We start from the raw sequence: 6,346 nt of genomic DNA, 5'->3' as shown, positions 1-6,346 counted from the left end.
GCAGGGCTGCCCTAAGAACAACTCTTTTTTATGTTTGCCGGTTGGGGGGGGGGGGTGGGGATGGTCACAAGAGGTCTCAGGTTACTCTCTGTGGAGGAGCTGAAACATTTTATTGTGCCAGCTGGGGCTGTCAGTCAACTGGAACCATCCCCTAGACACTTCCAGTCCAGAATGATGCCCTGACCCCCTTGGCTGACCGGAACCCGCTCTCGAGGTGCTGAACTCTCTGGCCCATGCCTTAGTTTTCTTTGTAATCTGCTCCAGATATCATTCACGGAAACGGGAAAAAAAAATACACTACATGGGAATCAGGACAGAATTGGGGCATCTGCCTATATCAAAAGGGATATGACTAAGGACTCCTGCTGACCCTGAAACTTAAGGTTGAACTTTTAGGCCTCATTAAGGCCCTGGGACCTAACATAATCTTTGCGCTCCCTGCCCCTAACCAGTGCCACCTCAGTACTATCCCTCCCACAAAACTCCCGAGTCCCTCAGCCACACGCTGGCGGTCCTTGCTCACTATCCTCTCCACAGCCTTCTCACTGGCTCCCTCAGGCCTTCATCACCTGGCTCCCTCAGAACCCCCATCCCACGCTAACTCAGACCCTCTCTGGGACTTAATGGTCCAGACTTTTCAGGTCCTCAATGCATCCAGACTGGATCTCACTGACTTGTGCTGGCTGTGCTATGAAACAAAACCTCCCTATTATGAGGGCATTGTGTTTTCTTGCACCTGCAATAAATCAGACAGCCCTGACTCTTGTGGATAGCGCCAACGAGGCACTGTTAGATTAACCCTTCAGTCAGTCGCTGGGCGAGGACTATGTATGGGGACAAGTCCCCTGGCTTATTGGCATCTCTGTAGTGAGACCATCACCTCTTTGCCTCCCGACAAGTACTTGGTATCCCCTGCTAATAGATGGTCAGCCTGCACCACAGGGTTAGCACCCTGCGTCCATAGGGCAGTACTCAGCAACACACGTGACTTCTGTGTGTTGGTTCAATTATTCCCTCGGCTCATCTATCACACAGTTGAGGAACTCTATCAGAGATTGTAAAGACCCCTTAGATGAGTCAGGTGGGAGCCCATTATGGCCATCACCTTTACAGTCCTTTTAGGAATAGTAAGAGTGAGGACCAGAGTCTCATCCTTGATCCACCAGAACAAGCATTATAGTGATCTACGTGCAGCCATAGATGATGATATTTCCAGGTTAGAATACTCTATTACTCATCTTCAGGAGTCCTTATCCTCCCTTGCAGAAGTCATCCTCCAGAACTGGAGAGACTTAGACTTAATTTTCCTTCAACAAGGAGGCCTCGGTGCCGCTGTTGGGGAAGAATGTTATTTTTTTTATTGATCACTCAGAGGTGATAAGAGAATCAATGGCCAAAGTCAGAGAAGGTCTCACAAAGCATAAAAGAGACCAGAAACAGATCCAGGGCTGGTTTGAATCCTGGTTCAATTCCTCCCCCTGGCTTACTTCCCTAGTCTCCACTCTTTTAGGGCCCCTACTAATCCTGCTCCTACTCCTCATTCTCAGTCCTTGCATTCTCAACAGACTAATAGCCTTTATCCATCAATGATTCTGCAGACTCAATATAAGCCCAATCCTGACTGGGACCATATAGAACTCAATAACAGGGATCCATAATTGACTCCACTATGTACTTGGAAAAAGGGGGAGATGAAGGACCAGAGTGACTCCATTTTTTGGGGGGGAGGGCGTGATTCCATTTTGTTAAACCCACCTTGCTGAAAATTGGTGCCATCTCAAGAAAGTAAGCTGATCACGTAGGTGAGGGTCATAATGAGAAGAACAAAAGAAATACCAGAGACCTGAAGTAACTTTCTTGCCCAACTTAATGGTCTCAAGACCAATCAGTAAAAGACAACTATGCTTCTTGAAATCGACAGCTAACGAACGTATAGCCGCCTGAGTGCATTCCTCAGCACCCCTCGACCTCCCCCTGTTTTTTTTTTGTTGTTGTGGTTGGAGAGGTTTTCTCTATAGGGCGCGTGCACTCGCCAGACAGACAGAGAGAGACATAGAGACAGAAAGCAAGAAATCACCCCCCAGAGGGGATGGTCACACCGCAATCCCTTCTCCTCCATTCTCCTCTCAGGATCTTGGGCACACATGCACACGCGCCTGGTGTGAGTTTTAAGCCACCAGGTCCGGGACTCGAATCATGGTCGACTACATGGGAGTCCAGCGACATAGCCATTACACTAACTGCTGGTTCCCATCGACCTCCCCCTCTTAACAGCCAAATAAAAACCCAGCCCAACTAACACCAGGTCTCACAACGCTGATCTGCTGTGTCGGTGACAGTTGAGAGACCTGGCTTGAGCCAGAATAAAAGCGACCCTTGTGCATTTACATTGGAATTGGCTCCTTGTGGTCTTTTGGGAATTTTACAACTAGAAGGAAGAATTAATCCCTATTCTACTCAAATTATTTCTAAAGATCCAGAAAGAAGAAAATCTTCCAAATTCACTTTATGAAGCATCCATCATCCTCAATCCCAAAACAGATAAAGACATGACAAAAATGACAAAGTATAGACCGATATCTCTGATGAACATAGATGTAAAAATTCTCAACAAAACACTTGCAAATCGTATCCAGCAACATATAACAAAGATTATTCATCATGATCAGGTAGGTTTTATCCCAGGAATTCAAGGATGATTCAACATATGCAAGACCATAAATATAATATACCACATTAACAGAAAGAAAGATAAAAAACGTATGATCATTTCAATTGATGCAGAGAAAGCATTTGATAAAATACAACATATTTTCATGATTAAGAATCACAGCAAGATTGGTAAAGAAACATCATTTCTCAACCCAATAAAAGTCATATATGAAAATCCTATAGCTACAATTATACTGAATGGGGGAAAAGCTAAAAGCTTTTCTACTAAAAAGTGGTACTAGAAAAGGCTGCCCACTTTCTCCACTGCTTCTTAATACAGTGCTGGGGGTCTTAGTCAGTGCAATCAGAAAAGAGAATAAGATAAAAGACATGCTAATAGGCAAAGAAGAGTTGAAAATATCTTTATTTGCAGATGACATGATGGTATACTTAGAAGACCCAAAGGTTTCGATGAAAATAATGTCTAGAAGTAATAAATGAATACAGTAAAGTGTCAGGATACAAAATTAATATCCAAAAATCTATAGTATTTCTATATAAGAAAAAGGTGAAAGAAGTAGAGCTTAACAAAGGAAACCCTTTTACCATAGCCACAAAATGTATAAGATACTCTATGAAATACTATTCAGCCATAAAAAAAAAATCCTTGGCTTTCAACAGAAAGTGGAAGAATATGGAAGATTTACTGCTGAGTGAAGCAAGCCAGGCTATGAAGGAGAGACATTGTATGGCCCCACTTAATATATACTAAGTGTCTGCACTCTATAACTGAAACTGATAGACCTAAGGTTATACAAACACAAGAGATGGGGGTTAGTGCCAGATGTAGTCTGTGTGGAGAAGCAGGACCTAAGGAAGGACATTTGGAGGAGGGATATGGAGGCAGAGCATTGACAGGATGGGGAGGTGTGGTGTTATCAGTTGAAGATATTTTGATCAACTGGACTGGAGAGAAATGTTCACATATTGAAATGTTCACTTTGTAAGCTAAATAATGTGATTGAATGTATATAAAAATTAAAATAAATTTCTTTTAAATTAAAAAATGTATAAGATACCTAGGGATAAACCTAACTTAGAAAGTCAAAGACCTGTACAACAAAAACAATAAAAATCTTAAAAATAAATTGACAAAATGGTAATTCTAACCAAGTTAATCTACATATTTAAAGCAATTCCAATCAAAGTATCAGACACATTATTCACAGATCTAGAAAAGACAATCATAAAATTTGTCTGCAATCATAAAAGACCTCATATTGCCAAAGCAACCCTGCATAAGAAGAGTGGAGGGGGTGGCATCTCACTCCTTGACCTAAAAATATACTACAAAGTTGTGGTAATCAAAACAGGATGGTACTGGCGCAAAAACACACAGATGGACCAATGGAACAGAATAGAGTCCCCAGAAATAAACTCCCAAATATACAGTTAACTGATTTTTGACAAGGGGTTCCAGTCAATTTACTGAGAAAAGGAAAACCTCTTCAGCAAACGATACTGGAAAAATTGGATATCCACCTGCAGAAAGATGAATCTGAATCCCTACCTGTCACCATTTACAAAAATCAACTAAGGGTGGATCAGAGATCTAAACCTAAGACCTCAAACTATAAAACTGCTCCTGAAGAACACTGAGGAAACTCTGAGAGACATTGCAGTAGGCAACGTCTTCTTAAATAAGACTCCCAAAACATAATCAATTATCCCCAAAATAGACAAGTGGGATTACATCAGACTAAGAAGTTTTTGCATGGCAAAAGACACAGTAATTAGTATGAATCGACAGACCTCAAAATGGTAAAATATTTTGTAAACTATACATCAGATAAGGGACTGATAACCAGAATACACAAGAAACTCAAGCAGCTGTACTGAAAAAAGATGATCAAATCTATTAAAAAGATGGGAGAATGAGTTTTTAAGAAAAATCACTCTCTAAAGATGACATATGAATAGCCAAAAGGCATGTGAAGAAATGATCACCATCCCTCGATGCAGATAAAAAAAAAAATAAGATACCACCTAACCCTAGTTACAATGACTAAAATATAATAATAATAAAAAAATTTAGCTTTTCCATTCCGGACCGGGTCGATTCCACTTGTTGGTCTCTGAGATCTGAAAGTTGACAACTTCTTTGCATCCGGGAGGCTGCTCCCAGTGACTTTGCAGCCGTCACCTTGCCACAAAATGAATATATTGAATTAAATTACATCATAAATGCTATGGATACCATTTGGATTACTATGAGAAAAAGATTGAGAAGGAAAGTCAGGAGGCTCATGAACGTTCAAAGAAGGCAAAAAAGATGATTGGTCTGAAGGCTAAGCTCTCTCATAAACAGTGCCATGCTGAGAAAATACAAATGAAAAAGACTATCAAGATACATGAAAAGAGGAACACCAAACAGAAGGATGAAAAGAGTTCACAAGGAGCCTTACCTCCCTATCTGTTGGATAGAGAAGGACAGTCACAAGCTAAAGTACTTTCCAATATTATTACACAAAAATGGAAAGAAAAACCATGAAAATGGGAAGTCCCTCTACCCAAAGTTCAATCCCAGGGAGAAACAGAAGTATTAAAATTTAGTTGAACAGGAAAGAGAAAGAAGAAGGCATGGAAGAGGATGGTTACAACAGTGTGCTTTGTTGGAGATGGCTTTACTAGAAAACCACCTAAATATGAAAGATTCATTAGGCCAATGGGCTTATGTTTCAAGAAGGCTCACATAACACATCCTGAACTGAAAGCCACATTTTGTCTGCCAATACTTGGTGTAAAAAAGAATCCCTCATCCCCACTATATACAACTTTGAATGTTATCACCAAAGGTACTCTCATTGAGGTGAATGTCAGCAAGTTGGGCTTTGTGACACAAGGAGGCAAGGTTATCTGGGGGAAATATGCTCAAGTTACCAACAATATTGAAAATGATGGATGCATAAATGCTGTTTTACTGGTTTGATAGCAGTTGCATACAAATAACTCCTTGTAATTTTTGAAGATGATGCACCATCTGGAAAACCATCATGACTGATGTTTCTAAATATAGCTGATCTTACATGTCTGCAGTCATCAAAAGATTACTTATTAAATTGTACAAAAACATTAAAGTGGCCTGCTTTAAAAAAAAATGATGTGTGCTGGCAGGGGTGTGATGAAAGGGGGAACTCTCTTACACTGCTGGTGGGAATGTAAATTGGTACAGCCACTGTGGAAAACTATATGGAAGTTCCTCAAAATCTACAAATACAACTACCATTTGCGCCAGCAATCCCACTTCTGGGTATCTACACAACAGATAATGAAACAGAGCAAGGACCCCCTAACGTATTTTCTAGGGTTCCTGAAATATAAAATCCATTTGCATTGTAATGGCCCAGAGTAAGGAGTAAGTCTTCAGACTTTGATTATAATAATGACCAACATGGACCATGAGTGAGGGCCATTTGACCTCTAAAACTCTCACTTAAAGGAAAAAAGGTTTTCATTTCAATATGTAAGATGTTTTGTAGACTGAAAAATGCTGGTTGTGAGCTCAGAGACTCCAGGCTGAATGATTCCAGACACCTAAAGAGGAATTTGATTATCTTAGGCCTCACCAATCAAGAATGTCCACGAGCTGATCACGCCCTCTTAAACCAATCACTGAACTTATCATGCGCCTGGG

At 40.8% G+C, this 6,346-nt stretch overlaps 1 pseudogene; it reads left to right on the top strand.

The window, feature by feature from the left end:
• Positions 1-1,094: 1,094 nt before the first annotated feature.
• Positions 1,095-5,641, top strand: LOC106734506 (ribosome biogenesis protein NSA2 homolog pseudogene; annotated as a pseudogene).
• The last annotated feature ends 705 nt before the right edge of the window (positions 5,642-6,346 follow it).

The sequence above is a fragment of the Tupaia chinensis genome, unplaced genomic scaffold, assembly GCF_000334495.1.
Source record: "Tupaia chinensis unplaced genomic scaffold, TupChi_1.0 Scaffold000130_1, whole genome shotgun sequence".
Lineage (NCBI taxonomy): Eukaryota > Metazoa > Chordata > Mammalia > Scandentia > Tupaiidae > Tupaia > Tupaia belangeri.
This window is presented reverse-complemented; position numbering and strand designations above follow the sequence as displayed.